The sequence below is a fragment of the Phycodurus eques genome, chromosome 11, assembly GCF_024500275.1.
Source record: "Phycodurus eques isolate BA_2022a chromosome 11, UOR_Pequ_1.1, whole genome shotgun sequence".
NCBI classification, from domain to species: domain Eukaryota; kingdom Metazoa; phylum Chordata; class Actinopteri; order Syngnathiformes; family Syngnathidae; genus Phycodurus; species Phycodurus eques.
This window is the reverse complement of record NC_084535.1, coordinates 17461627-17481224: the sequence shown is the minus strand read 5'-3', so window position 1 is coordinate 17481224 and position 19598 is coordinate 17461627. Positions and strand designations below refer to the sequence as shown.

The following is a 19598-nucleotide window of genomic DNA, read 5'->3' as shown; positions in this document are numbered from 1 at the left end:
AGGTCCTGACTCTTCTAATCCATGTTCTCCCTATGTCTGCCTTTTTATTGGACATAAAACTGGATTGCCAGGTGTGGGTGGGCTTGGCTGGTCTTCAGCCATTTTGCTTTGAGTCCCAGAGAGGACCGCTTTGCCGGTTGAGACGTTGCAGTCGGCCAAGACAAGCTGGTAGTCTCCATTTCCGCAAATCAAAGCAGATTGTTGCAAATCGTCATCCTCACTTCCTTTCTATATCCAAGGAAAGCATCTTGGAGATTATTCAACCAGACTCCAGAGAAATGTAATTTGGCTCTACCTATCCACATGGAACACATCGTGCAAGAAACGGCAGCAACCTGGTGCGAGTACAGCCATCACATCCAGGTTAGAACTCAAATAAGTTAGAAAGTCGTGGATACAATAGGATGTTCAATTAAAGTTAGGAACATTATGTCACTTACACTACATACAGATGAATACAATTATATAGGCTAGTGTGTGAATGTGGGCGTTAATAGAAGCTAACACTGATAATGCTGTTAGCTAATACTAATTTGAGCATCCCAAGACCACTTAGCCGTTCCCTGTAGTCTGGTCGTCGCCTGCAAGAAAATAAAATGACAGATCTTTGTCCTGATGATATTATATACTGTTTTTTTTTACTAAGTTATATCACCAACTACTGGCTTTTTTTTTTTGCAGACTCTTCTAAACAATAATCCTTTTGGCTACATTGCTGTCGGTATGCAAAACTTTACAAAGTTGTATAATAGACCTATCAGTTCAAGTGTGACTATGTGCTGAGTGCTCCTGGGAAGGGGCCATTCTGTGGTTAATTAACAGACAGTGATTTGGTCCCAAGAGGGCCCACCAGTGAGCTCATTTCCCCTCATCTTCACACATGCACGGCCGCTACCCAGCTATGACTCGGGCCATGGAGGGGGGCAGGGAGGTCAAGACAGAGAATGAGAAACAGGAAGTTGTTTTACCCGCATTTCTTGTCCCATCATGATTACAGGCAAACTGATTAAAACAAAACATAGCCTAGTAACACACACATGCACGATAGACGCAGGATGTTTGAGCAGGATCCTGATCATTTTAGACTCTAATGGCATCCTGATGGAACACAGGTGCCTCCTAAGTCGCAGCAGTGGAAAACGTACACATAAAATGACTCAGTGCCCATGTTCTTGGTTTAATCATTTAATGACTATTATGTCTTTTGGCATTTCCTCATGCTTAGGAACTTCAGCGTGGCCTCTTCCAGGACAATATCAAAGACTAGATAGCAGGATGATGAGAACCCAAGTCCCCGTGGCAACCAAACAAACACGGCTTTTGAAGGATTTCTCTGAGATGTCTGATGCAGGTGTTGTGCCAAGATCAAAGTGACAACATAGGACTTTTTTTGTTTCAGTGCGCCATGAAACTGCCAGCTAATGAGGTTTTATTCCTTTGGAGTAGTTAAACCCGATGATGCGTCTGTGACTGTAATATACAGTGTAAATAAGCCCGTGAATATGTTGGTCGGTTACTTGTGGTTTAATTCTCAAGGGCTGAGCACAGAGAGGACACTGGTGTGGGGTCTTAATCGAATAGCTTGAATTGTCGTCTTGCATTTTCTTCCACATATACAGTGCATCATGGAACACATGGCTTTGATTATGGGTTATGTGGTACTCATGCACGGGTGCATTCCAGTGCCTATCACAGTCATGTGCTCTAGGCTGGGGAATTAAGCATTTTGGAAAGTAAAAGAGCTGCACCCACTGAATACAGAAATAATGCATACTTATTATTATTATTATTATTTTAAATTCATTTTGGTCTCCAATGGCTTTGCCACATCAGTTACAGTATGATCTTTTTACCATGTGATTTGAATGAACTGTAGCCTGGAGAATTGGGTCAGAACATGGGCTTGATCCAAAACACAGTAACATTTGCTGTTCGCTCATCAAATCCACCGAACATGAGCTCAAACCCAGGCAGAAAAACCACCGAGGAGCTAACAAACAAATGGGGCTCTCTCTCGTCCATTGCCATGGAAAATGGGTGTTTTACAGTGGAAATTAAGTATAATAAAATATAATTAGGTTGGTTAATACAAGTGCACTGTACTGCAGCAGTACAGGGCAGGAAAAGGGCATGGACAGCCAATAGTGCATAGAATCAACCGAGCAGCCTATCCCTAAAATGAGGGCTATTCATTTATTGCATCAGTAATACACTGAATAGTATGAGACTTGTTGACTGCCTTTTGAAAATGCCTTTTTATTGAAACTGGTGTTAATATTCTTAAAGCTGGACTTTGCAGTTTAGCCCCCCAGAAAACCTATTTGACCTGACAGCAGAATACTATTAAAATGAGCTTTTGAAAAATCATGGGCCAATCTAATGCCTCAAATTTAATTTTAATTATTATTTTAAAACAGACTTCGGTGTGAGGGGAACTAGCCAATTAGCGGGTATAGAGACAAGAGGCGTGACTGAAGAGATGCCAATCATTTGCTCACGCGCACTTTGCAGGAACACACTTGCAGGCTCACGCTAAAGGAACCTATACTGTAGGTACTGCACTGTAGGTGTTGCTAACTCAGGTTCGCAACAAAAGTTAAAAAGAAGGAATTGGACAACTCTCTATTTCAAATCAAGGATAATCGGTGGCTGGTGTCCTATATGCAGATGGATGCATGGCTGCATGAGCTTGGAAAAACCACCGCGTACGTCACGTCACTGTTCTCACCAAGTTGTCGGGTAAATTGGCCGATCAAGGAGCACTCTGAGGCGGCCAGCAGAGCGCGACGTGTGCAGACGTGAGGTGGCTGGGCGGGAGCAGGAGCGGGGGCGGGAGCGTTGGGCGGCGACTGAAATAATGCTAGATGGAAACCTTGCTAACCTGTTGAAAAAATTGCCTATCCTGTCTTTAATTAAATTCATTAACTGCTCGTTAAAAGTGTATGAATTGAACGGAAGAAAAAGTATGATGTTGTAATCCAAGGATTGTAATGGAAATGTCTATCCATAAGTGTGTTTAACATTTTGTTACAGTCCCATACTGTACCTGGAGTGACACTTTTGAGTTAACAATTGAAAAGACAATTAACTGCACATAGTCCTCTGAGAAGATTTTGTCACCTTTTGGACGCTCATCTCAGTAAGTTACAGAGCAGTTCCATACCACAGCAATTTACTCCCACAATAATTAACATACTGTCGAGTCAATCAAAATTGAAATATTATCTTTGTAAACACAGATCTTTTGTCTGATACAGCTCATATACCGTGCTGTATATTATTTGCAAATATACGGTACTTTAATTATTTTTTTTTAATTATTTAAATAGGTGCATATCTTCAAACTACTCAAAAACAAAGAAAAATACTCCTTTTAAATCTCCCAAAATTGTTTTTCATTCTTTCTGAACTTTGACTCTGATTTATTGCTTTATTGTTTTGCTTTATCGTGCCAAATACTTGTTTCATTCTTTTTTGTCACTGCAGCTCCCAAATCCATCCATCCATCCATTTTCTGAGCCGCTTATCATCACAACGGTCGCCGGCGTGCCGGATCCTATCCCAGCTATCATCGGACAGGAGGCGGGGTACACCCTGAACTGGGTGCCAGCCAATTGCAGGGCACAAACAAACAAACAACCATTTAAACTCACATTCACACCTACGGGGAATTTAGATTTGTCAATTAACCTACCATGCATGTTTTTGGGACGTGAGAGGAAACCGGAGTGCCCGGAGAAAACCCACGCAAGCACGGGGAGAACATGCAAACTCCACAAAGGCGGGGCCGGGGATTGAACCCCGGTCCTCAGAACTGTGAGGCAGACGCTCTAACCACAAGTACAACCCAGCTCCCAAATGAACCACTAATATTTATTTTGGTTGAAATGTCTTCATTGTGAAGGCCTCCAAAAATACAAACTTACAATGTTTAATCAATGGCAGGTACAGACTCAAAATACAGGCACACACCTTGTTTACTTTCACCTGCGAGTTCTCCACCCATGCTCTACTTCAGTCACTGTGCACATAAATCTGGATACACCCTCATTGGAACGCCTGCGTGGTACTGATAATGAAGCTGGAAAGATTCCAGAGCCTCTTCCCCTTGCGCCCAATGCAAGACATTGTACTCTGCAAGGCAGCAAGCAGTATAGAGCATGAGGATCACAGACCTAAGCACTGCAAACATAAACGGGATCTGTCTCTATAGATGACACACAACCAGTCATTATACAACTTCAGGATTAGAGCTTTGGCTTTGTTCTCTTGTCACTGTGTTTTATGACTAAAATCCTCAAGATGCTTTTAGATGAAGGTGCGTCACACCACGCAGACCCATAGCATGTCAGCAAACCACATCGAATGGTCATCTCAAAGATGAGTGGCTTTTCCCTCTGGTTTATCCCCAATGCAGCTTCCTGTAACGGTTTGTGTGGCTGCTGAGTGGATGTTTTACATGCATCCTTGCTAGGAGTTGACAAAAGATGACACAAGAACCAGTTCACTGCAATTTGTATTTCATGTTGGGGCGAACCAGAGGCGAAGCGAAAGGAGCAAATGAGGGACACACAAAGGTGCACCTTAGAGTGCAAATATTCAGCAAAGAAAAGGAGAGAAGGCTCTTAGGATCATTACTGGACTGAAATTCTTGTTTTGACTTGCACAAAGTGATACAGAAGCTATGAGGACAACAAAGGGTGCAAAGATTAAGCGCCTCCTCACAATCCTGCACTGAGTACCGGGTTTTGGGATGTGCTCAAAATAAAGAGTAAATATGAAATATGATGGATCGATATTCTTCTGTAAAGAGGTGAAAGTCAATATGCAGGGCAAAGTGAAAGTGCCCTGTTATTTCTTAATCTATACAAAATAGGACTCTTTGTTCTGGTGATATTTAAATAAATGTATATCACTCATATTATACTGAACAGTAAAACACTTTGACATTCAGTATCATTTCCGCTTCTATGGTTATCATTATAATTTTCCTCTTGGCCATTACTGGTTACTTTCCGTTGGGGCATCACAAACAAAGCCGAAAAGGTGACGTATTTGCTGAAGTGTTTGATTTTTGAGGCCTATTTTTTTCCCCCCAGAACTTCACTTTAGAGGTTCCCCTGTAAATATTAATGGACAGGTAAGGTAAAGTGGAATCTCTAAAAGTTGAACATTGAAGCCATACTATTCAGATTTTCTTTTTTAGGCATGACTCAAAAGGGCTCAGTTCGGCAAGCATCAAAGGATGTCCTTGAGTTTTTTTCTTTAACTTTTTTGCAACTTTTATTTCAAAGAAGGACCAATCTCAAAATGGTTAGTGAGAAATAAAGAATGCGAGAATGAGAAGATAAGAACTTACTGCAGAAAAAACAGTACTCGCTTTAGTTAGCATTCTAAGCAGTGTTTCAATTTTTTTGTCAAGTGTGACCATGCCCATCATCTGTAGACAAAGTTAAAGCAGTGATTTATCATCCAAGCATAGAAAAGTACAGGCGTAAAATACCACTGGTAGTGACTATTATGTATTTGTTTTTATTTTCTAGACCTAGATCAGAACATTCGAAACGTAAGGGACTCCATCAGAACGTGACGGGTCAGAAGGAAATGTACTGGCATTCGCGGTAGACCTCGGGTCAAACCATAGTACCCCTTTGAGACTCCGGGACAGAGCAGCCCACGGCCTGATAATAGACGCCGACTTAGCAAGACTTAGCAAGATTTGAATATGGAGGGGAAAAAAGGGCCAGATTTCTCCCGTGTACTACGTTTAAGGCAAACAGGGCTGCTGTGGTAGCTGGGAACATTCTGTAAACGTAGCATTAGCCTGAGTATGGTGGCCTTTAAGGGCTGACATACATTTAGCAAAGTACTCCATTGTTAAAGTTGTTACAAGTTAGTTCATTCTCAGTAATAGGGTGTGTCTCAACTGTTACGGCCAGTAACCCCAAATTTCAGATCCTTGCCTCTGTTCTATACAACGTTCACTTTAGTTATGATTAAACATGTATTATTAGGACACACGGCATAGAAAATGAATGGGTGCATGGATCACTGGAACAATGTTGCATAAATCCAGCCTTAGTTACTGCTATGTTGCCATATGAAAATCTTACTACATGGTTATATGCACCTATATCTTTCATATCTTAGCTCCGGTGTCACATGACTACACTGATTACAAATGTATGCTTGGCAGACAAAAGGAATTCTCAATTTTGTCTGGTTTTTCTCAAAAACATTTTCCTTACCAGACAGATGTCTTCTTTGCTTGTGACTGCTGTTCTGTATGTTGCTATTGGTGTGCACTTCTGGGGTCCACGAGCTGTAGCTTGGGAGTCTGCAAAATAATTTGCAATCTCAATCTTACATTTTATGGCATCTAGGGGCATACAGTACATGGTGGTTGTTTTAATTGGTGTAAGGAGTATGATGGGTCCTTGGAAATGTCTCACTTGTTCGGGGTCCCTGATCTAGATCACTCACATCCAGTTAGTTGGACTCCATTGCTCAGAGAAAAGCATTTCAAGGCATCTTTTGTAGCCTGACTGTGTGTGATGAGTCCGCAACCAATATCTAAAGGGGTTGGTTGCGACTACTGGCACTCATTTGTAGTCATTACTTTGAGACAGCAGCCAGCTGTGGTGAAATGCTTCTCATGTGGAGGTAAAGAGAGGTAACATGGGGGTAGTATAGCTGTCTCCACCACCACACAGTCTCCTGACTCTCCCTTTTTGGTTTCTCAAATAAATCCTCTGTGACCCTTTTGATAAAGCCCTACACTTTTCTTCTGCCAAGCATTCTTTCTCCCTGCTCCTCATTAAACTCACGAGGAAAGCATGTTCTCGGGACCCCCCTCTTTCTTGGCTTAGTTGTGGGAAGGCAACTGTAACAGTTAACTGAGGAAGGACTCACCCTGGGAGAGCAGACGGCCACATACGCACACATACATAAAGACACATACCATGTCAGTGTTTTAGAGTGATGTCAAAGATGGGAGGATGAATTCAGCATGTCTCCAAAGAGGATCAAGACGCTTGATGGAACTCAGGTGATGGAGGCGAGAATGAGAGAGGAATAGCCCAAGGAGACGTGACGCTTGTCTAGCCTGCTTCCCGGCCTCCCGTGTTGGAGCATGAAAAGGAGCAGGTCGTTTACACCTCCGTTGAAAAAAAGCAACCACAGCCACAGCAGCACCTGGTTGTTATTTAGCCTAATGGACTTGGGGCTTCCTCAATAGTAATCAACTTGGGCGAGCTTTTTGTTATGATTTGTGCTCCGACGTCCACCCCATTCCTCATCTACCGCCATTCTCTCCATGGCTTCCTCCCTGGTCTTATCGCTCCCCACCCTTGCCTTTCTTCCTCTCCGCTGTTTATTTTGTTTTGTGGAGAGCTGTGTTATGACAAAGACTTCACTCCCCGGATGTATGCAGTCAGTGCTTGTGTCATGCCCTTATGAGGGCCCTCGCAGCTCCATGCCAGCCGCACCCAGGCTGCCCTTCCCAGGCTGAGCGGGGAGGGAGGAGGGGCTGGATGAGGGTGGATGACTCTTGCCCACACCCTGTCCTCTCGTGACTAGCGTTGATGTCAACGTCACACATATCATAGCATTCACACAGCTTTTGATCTCACTGACAAGTAGAAAGTGCTGACGTGCCACTTCCCACACAATTCTGTCTGTCTCATGTGCCGACTTCATTCTTTTATGCTCATCTATCTGTCAAAAAGAGGAGAGTCTTAAAACCATTAAGGGGATGACATGAATGGTGAGTCACATTGAAATGCCCGAAGCTTGTGTGTGTGAGACAATGCCTTCTATGGTATTCTAGAGTCTCTAGTATGCAGGCAACAATTGAAGAAGGGCTATTTTTTTGCAATATGCACCTCAGAAAAGGAGGTACAGTACATTCTGAGTAGGGTTGGGCATCGAGAATCAAGAAGCGATTGGAACCGGGACTATCACGCTGGTTCTCCAGGAATTTTTCAAATTGAAAAAATTCGGTTCCCAGTTTCTATCCCTACAGTCCGCCAAAAAAAGTGCAGAAAACCGACGAAGAAGCGGCGAAAACCAACGAAGAAGAATGTGCACGAAGACGTGCTTGTGCCCAACGGCAGCAAGGTACAAAAGAGTTACATATTTTTTTTTAAATCACCAGTCACCTCAAGGCAACACTTGGATTAAGATTATATTGTGCAAAAGCAGTCTGACGTGCTCCTTCCTATTCCGAGCCTCCTCGTGGAACTACAGTGAAGTCAAATTGGGCGATTGAAACAATAAAATACGTCGATGCCAACATTGAGGCAGGTAACAACCTAAACGGTTGGTTGCACTCTTTCTTGCACGTATGGTTTTTGGCATTTATTTTAGTCTTTGTTTTCTCCGGGCTCTCCGGTTTCCTCCCACATGCCAAAAACATGCATGGTATGTTGATTGAAGACTCTAAATTGCCTGTAGGTGCGAATGTGAGTGTGAATGGTTGTTTGTTTATATGTGCCCTGCGATTGGCTGGCAAACAGTTCAAGGTGTACCCTGCTTCCTGCCCGATGATAGCTGGGATAGGCTCCAGCGCTCCCGCGACCCTTGTGGGGATAAGTGGCTCAGATAATGGATGGATTTTAGTCTTCAAACCAACGTGAGCTAATGACAGACACAAAAATAAAATATAAATTACTTTTCCATACTGGGAAGAAAGTAGAAAGGGTCACATTACAAGCTTAATATTGAGCTAAAACTTTACCAAAAGTCAAACTAACAACTTTACATCACAATGAATTGGGACAAAATTCTCACAGTAGCACAAACACTAACCTTGTGTCTCATCGGTGTGTAAGTAAAGGAATCACTATTTTTACAGAGCATTCGGTTCCATCCATTACTCTTTTTTTTGCATTCTTTTTAAATTCGTTTTTACCAGTGTCATGTGAAGGTGAAGTTATTTTTCGTGCCAAATTGCTGAGTTCTGGTGCGTACCCTTCAAAATAAAAATGCAGAAAGTCAAGTTAATACTCGCACATATAAACCGTCGCAAATAACTATTTCAACAATGCTATTTTTACATTTTAGCTGAAACAATAATTAATGAATATTAAATCAATTGGGTTAACTGCCACACACATTGGCTTTTAGTTCATGGGTTTCATATTGTTTCTGGTCATAAAGAACGCCGAGTCAAATGTTAATTTTAGTTTATGCTGCAGGCTGCTGAGAAAATAGATGTTCACAATTTGGACACCCTTTATTTAAAACATGCAAACTGTTTTGACCCAGCCCTTTAAAAGAATCGGAATCGAGGATCGTTTGGATCGAAATGAAGAACCAGAATCGGTACTGGAATTGCTCAAATTCAAACGATGCCCAACCCTAATTAAGAGTCTGCCTGAGTCCCACATGTAGGAATCCATGCCAATGTATCATATAGGTTTTCGGGTATTGATATTTGCATTGGTCTTCAGGGTAACAGATGTACAGCTATGTTTCATAGCTGATTAGTCCGGTGACAAGAAATTGTACAGCTCAAGGCGAAATCAGCGGGTTTTTTTTCTTGGAATGTATACACTTTGGTATCATGGTTAGCGCATCAGCCTCACGGTCATGAGACTCAATCGCCCAATCTCCGTTGATCTGGTTTGCATGCCCTCCCTGGTTTCATATTACTCTCACATTTGAAAAACATTTTCAAAATTTGAGACTGACAATTCCCCATTGGTGTGAACGGGAGTGTAAATAGTTGTTCGTCTATACTGTATGTGTGCTGCGAATGGCTGGCGACCAGTCCAGGGTGTAGCCCTAACATGCCTCTTGTCCAAGTCACTGAGTGCAGTTACTCACGATTCTAATGAGGACAAGCACACTAGAAAATAGAAATTCAGATGTTGGAATAACTTTAAATGAAAAGCAGAGGTCAAATATCAGTAACGGCGATGCTGTGCATATATTGTTTCTCATTGACAACTTGTCAGTGTATGACAGAGATACGATTTAAACTTCAAAGAGCTGTTTTACCATAAACAACATGGTGTACCTGAAAAATAAACACCATAAATGCATAAACGTCTGTTCATCCTATTCGACAAGCTTGCGTGAAATGTAAAAAAGCCATAAGCAAAATGCTATATCTGCTTATTTTTCCATTTGTTAATTTTCACCACACAGTCTGAAATGTTCTAAAAGGTGCAACCTAATATTGCTTGAACTCCGAGACCTACCACAAAGATCTCGGGTAAATGGGAGGGAAGGAAGTGCACAGACAGGAGGACGGGCGTGGATGGAAAAGTGCGCAGTAACTTGGCTGCATCACACCCTTAAGTAACAACACATGGCTATGGAGGATTTCCACATTCAGGCTCTACATGAGCAAGGCCGCTGAAGGTCCAGGCTTCAGTGGACGCTGGGGTCCGAATGGGAAACTGATAAGGCTCTGCCATACCTAATTCCTTTCAATGTTCTCATCCTGGGTAGACATCACAATGGGCATGATTCATGGGGGTAATTCCAGTAGCTACTGACTTGGCTCCTGCTTACATTTGCAAAGAATGTGACCTCACAATACGCTTCTTTCAGCCCTGTCTGACTTGGAGCAGCCTCTCCTTGAAGCCCTCTTCTGTTTGAGACTGCAGAGTGAGGACAGGAGAATTCGGCTGAAGATGCAATTTAAGAAAAGGGTGGGAAAACCTCTCCTCATGCCCCATCCTGTCTTTCCCTCCATCACTATTCTCCTACCATGATGTCTCGCCCTCCAATAATTAAATGATGTGTAGGGAGGAGGAGATTTAACTTAACGTTAACCACCATGGACACCGCAGAGACGAACCCTGATTGCGCAGGGAGAAGTTGTAGGTGTGATGCCTGTTTTGGCTTTCCGTACATGAGCCATGAGTCTAGACTGGTCTCCGTGGCTCATGATGATTCAAGAGAGTACATAACTGTTTTGTAATGAGAGTCTCAAACAAACTGCAATCATAGAGGGTCATTACTGAACTGTATTAGGGCATTTGAAGCCCAGCTAATCCCTGGTTACATTCCATCTGTCACCGACACAAAGACCCTTGTCTTTATCTGCACGCAGTGCTGAAATATAAATTGGGTTTGTGGGTTAACATTGGCCAAAGTAGGTTTAAAACCGACGGTACATAAAATACAAGTAATCAACATCAGTGCCAACTGTAGGTTAAGGCAAGATGTGGTCAACAAGGCCCTACAATAATAGCGATATAATATTTCATGACTAAAGGTGCCATCTAAAGGACAGATATACAGTATTTATTTTTCCTGCTAACGTAAAAATCTGAAAATCTGACATTAAACAGGCCAGCACTTTTATTTAACATTCCACCTCATAGAATATGGTTTCAGTTCTACAGATTTCCCAGCTATAGGCCATTTAACTTCACTACAGTGGAAAATGACATTAGGGAAAATGCACCGCGATCAAACACAGAACACAGGAACATAAACACTCACAATATGAAACAAGTAATAGCACACACACTCTCACACCATACGCATTAAAAGGGCGTTGACACGTTAGCAAGCAGAGGTGATTTCGTCATGTCACCCTCCTTAACATTCTGCTATTGGAGGAGAACAAATTATTATGTCATCACTGGCACAGTGCTGGTGTCTCAAAGCTCTTCATGCACCCGCCTCAGTGAATGAGAGGCAGACATTACACACGTAGAAGAGAGGAGACTATCCGCTTGGCATCACTGAAGCATTTTATTTATTTTTTTATAAATTGTGGTGGGCCACTGGGAAAACAAATAACGTTAATAAAAAAATAAAGAAAACAAAGGAAGTGAATTGCTCTGCCAATCATATATCCTTCCTGTGCCTTGTAGGCACTGGCACCAAGTGAAGATCACCAAGTTTGTCATCACAGGGCTTCATCGGGCCGTTCGTCTTCCACTCTCCTATAATTCTTGCATTGGAGCTCATTTGATTGTGCAGGTGCTCCTAATATTGTGGGCTGTGTGTGCATAAGGCACAATATTTTTCATCTTGTATTTCTCAGTATTTAAATGTAGAATTCAATTGAAAAACTATCAGTGTTTGCACGCTTATTTAAAATTGCACATTTACTGTATTTTAAGAGTGTACCTTGGAATATTACAGTATTTTTTTTCTCTGCAAAACTTCCCTTTACTTGCTTAAATTTGTTCTGCATCTACACTAATGTATGAGTCGTGTACGCTGCAAGTATTCAAATGTAAATCAGACAGCAGTATTATCGCAGCCATCCTTATTGCTATATCAACATTCCCAGTCTAGCTGACAGGTCAGTTGAACTGTGAAGTCAGAGGACGGAAGAGGCCTTGTTTCACTCATGAGAAAGTACAATGATCCTGCATGTGGGCAGGATATAGCTGACAACACAGCTAAATCCATTCCGCATCTATTTTGGTGCAACGTCTAGACGTGAAAACATTTTACCCGCCACCAAAAAAAGCACTAGTGTCTTCTGCAAAGTTGCACAAGACTAGTAGACACCAGACGAGACACCAGTGCCTGATGATGTGGTGTGGGATAAGTGCCTGTAACAGATTTCCTGCCAAGCACCTTGAAGGGTTCGTGCCTCAACTCGAGAGATAAACTGTAAGAGATACGATCATATGCTTACACCATCTAAAGTTATTGTGTTGGTTTAAAGATGTGTTGCTCTTGTAAAAATGTTTGTGTCAGTGTATTTTACAAGATTTTCCATTTTTAAATCAGTCTTTGCTACATTATATAAAAAAAGAAAATTAAAGTGATTGCAGGTGACCCTTTTTCCCCTCCAAAATGAAAAACATCTGGTTGTTATCTGAACATCTGGCCATTATACAGAGGATGATGATTCAAGGAATTGAATTGTTAATAATATGCACCTTTAAGTCTCCTGTAATGGACATAAAACAATTAGAATAATAGAAAATTGCACAAACTACAAAAACGTGACGTTTAATTGTCATACCGAATGTGCATCAAAACTTTATTGTCGTACGAATTGTTCGACCAATATCTGCTCCTCTAACAAGTGCAATTGTTAATAAGTTCTGACTGATCATTTGCTGCGATTTGTTGCAAACGTAGAGAGACATTTAACCAAATTTTAGCAGGTTTGCATGTAGATATTTGAAACTAACAGTCTAATTTAGATCCTGTGAGGAAAATCCCAAACAAATTCAAATGTGTGCCCTTAATTCTCGATTTTTAAACTCAACCAAACTCAAATATTACACTCATGCCAATAATGAGTCCTCGTCAAGCTCTGACCAGAACTGTATGCCTGTTCTATATAAAAGAAACGAAACACACATTCGTACTGATTTATTAATCTATCAAGGGCTTGGCTAGTTCTAATTTTAGCTCCTCCTGGAGATTAATTCTGCATCATAAAAAGATGAGTATTTAGGATAATTCGACTTTGTGCTAACAGTTTGGGTTAGGTCCAAGCAGGCATGTATGGATGAGTTTGGGGTGGATAAATTTGAGTCCACCCAACACCTTTGGGATGCACCAGAATCAGTTAGTGAGCCCGATTGTCTCTCTCAGCTCCAACATCAGTGACCTTTCACTTCACAAATGTTCTTCTGGATGACTGGACAAAAATTGTCTTTGACACACTTTAAACTTGTAAAAAGTCTTACAGTATCAAAGGGTAAAAAAGAAAAGAAAAAAGAAAGCTTTAATTAATAAATAAATAACTATGAACTTTAGGGTTCAAATAATGAACTTGAAACTTATAAAATCGCCACAATCAAAATCACTCATAATTCTGTGGTTTAGGCCCAAAACACTCACTGGCTAAGAGGCTTAGATTACAATCTTTATTATCTGAAAGGGAAAAAAAAAAAGAGCCAAATTCCTTGACCACACTATGCTGTGCCATCGTGTTAAACAGTCACACACAGCCAAGATTAAACTTTAAGCACAAACTTCAATCAAAAACAAGCGATTTTTCATGGTAACGGATACATAGAAATAGAAAACATGGTGCATGCTTTTGGATTCTAGTCAGACAGTGCGTGATGAAGAAGGAAAACCCTTGACTGATTTACATCACTGTCACATTTAAGTGGCACGTCCGCTGTTCTTTTAAAACCATGTTTTACTGTTAAATTGTTTTCCTTTTTAATTCTCTAAAATAAGCAGGCCCTCCCATTGTTGTCCGGAATGAGTACTTGGGAGAGTGGAGAGAATTAAGAAAAATAACTCACTGTGTTCTTTGACTGATTTCTTTCCTTCAGTAGAGAGAATGGGTTTTGGTCTAATCTTGAGGAAACATATCGGTGTGAACACCCTGGTCCAGCCCAACGTCAATCACTGAGGGGCCTGTCTTGATTAAAAAGCCTAAATTAAGCTGAACTCTGATACTGTAAGCGGGAACAACGGCACAAAGAGTTAGCTGGAAGGGGCCTCTATCAACTCCGTTCCTGGATCCTCTGATGATTAATACGATAGTGGCCCCATTCAAACTGCAAATTTTACACATGATTGAGGGTCTATTGGTTGTAATGAAATGTCCTTTCTCAATATTGTGCCTATGTGAACACCAGCACAATAGGTGCTATTATAGTTTTGGGCCTACAAACCATTTCTCACTGAAAAGTAAAAGGTTTCCACTGCAAGTGTTATTATTGCGAAAGTCAGAGTGGAGCTGTGGTTTTGAGTTTATTTCTTTCGGTTATATATGTGACTATTCAATCCACCAGGAGCCATCCACACAGTGTTAATTGACCACTGCAAACCCTCAATCATTTTATGTAATGTTTGGAGGGTCACTGGACAATGTTACAATGTTAGAAGCAACGTTTTGAAGCAACTCAACTATTCATTTTTGTACTGGTTTCAGTAGAAATGCCACAATATTAGGTGGTGATGCGCCACCCAATGAAATCCAGTAAAAGAGCTGTATCTTCAAGCTATATCAAAAACAATCCTGCTCAATTTTGAGTAACACTGTCAGCAAGGCATGTATGAATATAATAATTATATTGAATTGTTATTTATTGGCGGCACGGTGGCCGACTGGTTAGAGCGTCAGCCTCACAGTTCTGAGGTGCGGGGTTCAATCCCTGTCCCCGCCTGTGTGGAGTTTGCATGTTCTCCCCGTGCCTGCGTGGGTTTTCTCCGGGCACTCCGGTTTCCTCCCACATCCCAAAAACATGCATTAATTGGAGACTCTAAATTGCCCGTAGACATGACTGTGAGTGCAAATGGTTGTTTGTTTCTATGTGCCCTGTGATTGGCTGGCAACCAGTTCAGGGTGTACCCCACCTCCTGCCCGATGACAGCTGGGATAGGCTCCCACACGCCCACGACCCGAGTAAGGAGAAGCGGCTCAGAAAATGGATGGATGGATGTTATTTATTGTGGTTGTGTTTAACAGAGTGTCAGACTTTGCTGCATCATCACGAGAGCTATTTTTAATATTTTAACACACGCAACGATGTCAATCCATCCATCCATCCATTTTCTACCGCTTTTCCGGGTCGGGTCGCGGGGGCAGTAGCTTTAGCAGGGACGCCCAGACTCACCGGGAACGAGTCCGACTTACTGCCGGATACGCGGACCAAACTCTGACTCCGGTCGTACAGGTACCGAACAGCCCGTATCTACACCCTCGAGGTCCCTGCCGAGGGTGTAGAGCTGGTCCACGGCCAGGACGAAAACCACACTGCACCTCCTGAATCGACTTCCCGACGGACCCTCCTCTCCAGCACCCCTGAATAGACCTTACCAGGGAGGCTGAGCAGTCTGATCCCCCTGTAGTTGGAACACACCCTCTGGTCCCCCTTCTTAAAAAGGGGGACCACCACCCCAGTCTGCCAATCCAGAGGCACTGTCCCCGATGTCCACGCGATGTTGCAGAGGCGTGTCAACCAGGACTCAGGAGTCCCACAGGCCAAAAAGGCCCGATAGGACTCCTTCTTCAGCTTGACGGCATCCCTCACCATTGGTGTCCACCAACGGGTTCGGGGATTGCCGCCACGACAGGCACAGACCACCTTACGGCCACAGCTCCGGTCGGCGGCCTCAGCAATGGAGGCGCGGAACATGGTCCACCCGGACTCGATGTCCCCCGCCTCCCCCAGAACATGAGCAAAGTTCTGTCGGAGGTAGGAGTTGAAACTCCTTCTGACAGAGGATTCTGCCACGTCGGACCGGCATCTTCCCCCACCATCGGAGCCAATTCACCACCAGGTGGTGATCAGTTGACAGCTCCGCCCCTCTCTTCACCCGAGTGTCCAAGACATGCGGCCGCAAGTCCGATGACACGACCACAAAGTCGATCATCGAACTGCGACCTAGGGTGTCCTTGTGCCAAGTGCACGTGTGGACACCCTTATGCTTGAACATGGTGTTCGTTATGGACAATCCATGACGAGCACAGAAGTCCAATAACAGAACACTGCTCGGGTTCTGATCGGGGGGGGGGGCGTTCCTCACAATCACGCCCTTCCAGGTCTCACTGTCATTGTCCACGTGAGCATTGAAGTGGGAGCGCTCTCCAGCACCCACTCCAAGGACTCCAGAAATGGTGGGTACTCTGAACTGGTGTTTGGTGCATAGGCACAAACAACAGTCAGGACCCGTCCCCCCACCCGAAGGCGGAGGGAGGCTACCCTCTCGTCCACCGGGATGAACCCCAACGTATAGGCGCCGAGCCGGGGGGCAATAAGTATACCCACACCTGCTCGGCGCCTCTCACCATGGGTAACTCCAGAGTGGAAGAGAGTCCAACCCCTCTCGAGAGGACTGGAACCAGAGCCCAAGCTGTGTGTGGAGGCGAGCTCACACACCCGCTCGGGCTCCTTCCCTGCCAGAGATGTGACATTCCACGTCCCTAGAGCCAGCTTCTGTAGCCGGGGATCGGATCGGCAAGGTCCCCGCCTTCGGCCACCGCCCAGCTCACACTGCACCCGACCCATATGGCCCCTCCCACAGGTGGTGAGCCCATGGGAAGTTGACAGCTCCGCCTCCACCAGGGCTGGATCCAGTGGGGGGGCCCGGTGACCCGCGTCCGGGCAAGGGAAAATGAAGTCCATAGTTTGTCGTCATCATTAGGGTCTTTGAGCCGTGCTTTGTCTGGTCCCTCACCTAGGACCTGTTTGTCATGGGTGACCCTGCCAGGGGCATAAAGCCCCAGACAACTTAGCTCCTAGGATCACTGGGACACACAAACCCCTCCACCACGACAAGGTGACGGCTCAAGGAGGGGATGATGTCAATGTCAATTCAAACTGATTATTATCTTTGTAATGACTGATCAAGCATCCATCTCTTGTATTAGATCTCCCACATGAATAATTGTAGCAATAGTAGTAGCAGTAGAAGAGATAGTAATAAGAACTTAATGAAAATGTTTTTCTTGTTATCACGACTGCATTCTTGTAATTGTATGACTTTATCATATACAGAAAATATGCAATGCTGCCCAAATACTCCTTAAAATCTCATTAGAAGAGGAAATAGTAAACACACTGATTAAATTTTTTTTCACAAAATTCAATCTGGCATAAGTAAGAGATGACCCAGTTTGTTCTCTTTTTGTGATTCAAGTATACAGATGTGTGTGTGCGCGTGTGTGTGTGTTCAGGAGGGTGCCATCGCACTGAGGTCCATCTGGCCTTTTATAATCAGATTTTAACAACAAATCTAAAAATAAAGAAGACCATGACCAGTCACACTGACACAGTTGCTAGCAACCAGTGCATATTTTTATACAGCATGTTTTTGTTTGTGGAGATCCAACACGATGCAACGAGGTACTACATTGGGATGACAACAGATAGCTTTGGATCATGCTGTTGCATTTCTTGAGCAGTGTGTCAGTGTGTTTGAATGCATGTGCGTGTGGCCTGCATCTGGACACTGTTAATTCTGTTTAATCTCTTTTCTGTCAGCCAGGCAGCCTTGCGTTCATGCCAACACATGATAGATCAGTGTGTCACTCATCTTCTAACAGACTGAACGCATTCTTGTTTAGATGGAATAATAATAAATGCTGCTCGTGTTAAGGTAAGATGACTTCATTTTAAATACTATTTTCAGTTATAAAAGAACCTACAGATTTAGTAGCGACATTGCAGATAATTTGGAGGGGACACAGTCTTGTTTTCTAAAGCCAGCGAAATTTTGCTTACAAATACTGGTATTATGGACTGTTTTCATAGACAGAATGGTTTGGAGTCTTGAAACACACATTTAACATGTGGCAAATGAAGATGATTGCTGTACGCATGCCAATAATTTTACAGTGGTTATGTAAAAAGAGGTTTTGGGCTACAGCCTCTTGTGGGAGTTGCTCAGACCTGAAAAACAGAGCCGGGCTTTAAGTTTGTGTTTTGCTCCACTGGGAGATTGTTTTGGTGCGCGAAGTCTTGCATTGGCATGCTTGCTTATGCAGAAAAGCAGCACCAATGGATTTGGGATACATTGCTAAATCAACGCGGATTCCCAGCAAACCTTTATGATCCATTACACACTACAGGACGCTTTTGCCAGGGTGCCTGTGCCAGCTGGCAAAAAAAAAAAAAAAAAAAAATGGAGCCAACGATAGAGTGGTTTGCTGAGTGGCTAGCGGTTTGCACAATTCCTCCTGTTCACTCTTGCTGAACACATACAGTACATGTTGTTTTCCCATTATAATGGCTCCTTGTGGTCCTGTCTTATGGAAATGCTTGATGGAATCAGGGCACATGCATTGTGTGCAATATGTCAGCAGACAGCTCAGGGAGAGAGAATGTGCAGTGGTTAGAGTTTGGGTGGAGACGGCAACATTTACTGCAGAACTGCAGACAAATATGCATGGACTCCACCCTCGGCGAGGGATCAACTCATCTGTCATCACAGTCTTTATCACGCAGGCAAAGATTGATACCAAAGGTTCAAATTCTTCTTGATTTCATTTGTGTTTTTTCACTGCAAGTGGAAACGTGACATGGAGGCTAGCAGGCCTCCTCAATCTGCATCTCAAATAAGCCTCACTTATATAAGTGGCCTCTCAGTTGACAGTTGCACATGCATGTCTTGCATTGTAAAACTGGATTATGAAATTGATGTCTTCTTCAGCGACCGTAGTTAATTTGCCAAGTTTTTCTCCTGAGCAAACTTCTGTTTGAGCTCCCTGTGGATAACTCATATTTCAGGGCCAATGCTTTTAATGGGTCAGGAAAGGCAAGGACAGAAGACAAAGTAGCTACATATGGCTTGTGTCCAAAGACAGACAGATTGATCAGATTTCGTTTGCAATGAAAGCAATAATAACTACAATTCATAATGTCTCATTTGTTATTTCGTATTCTAGAGTAAACATGATCGAGCAGCATAGATTCAAAGCAGCACTCACATGTAGGGGAATTCCAGGCTTTTATCAGATTACTGCACCAGTATGGCTGTTAACGCATCCTATATTTTTCTATGGGTAGACATTATCTAGGTCAGAGGCTCCTTTAAAAAGTGTCACTTTCACTCCGGCAGAAGGCAAACCATGCACCAGGAGGGGAGGTAGGTCACTGGTGCGGGGCACGAGGAATGACAATGGTTCAAAGCGTCGTCATTAGTATTTGATCTATTATCCTCACTGGTCGTTAGAGACCACCACCAAAAAGGCATCA

At 43.1% G+C, this 19598-nt stretch overlaps 1 protein-coding gene and 1 long non-coding RNA gene across 4 annotated transcripts in view; one reads left to right on the top strand and one right to left on the bottom strand.

The window, feature by feature from the left end:
* LOC133409581 (uncharacterized) overlaps positions 1-19598 on the bottom strand; it is a 107592-nt gene that overhangs the window by 51107 nt on the left and 36887 nt on the right. Inside the window, exon 2 of the long non-coding RNA XR_009769429.1 lies at positions 6249-6337. This is a non-coding gene — a long non-coding RNA (uncharacterized LOC133409581). The remainder of the gene's footprint in view (positions 1-6248; positions 6338-19598) is intronic.
* LOC133409580 (uncharacterized) overlaps positions 17677-19598 on the top strand; it is a 41678-nt gene continuing 39756 nt past the window's right edge. For 2 of the 3 annotated variants that reach the window (XM_061689801.1, XM_061689799.1), the window contains exon 1: positions 17689-18000. The gene's annotated coding sequence lies outside the window, so the exon portion shown is untranslated. Of the gene's footprint in view, positions 18001-19598 lie in introns of all 3 variants that reach the window. The other variant, XM_061689800.1, reaches the window with a different exon arrangement.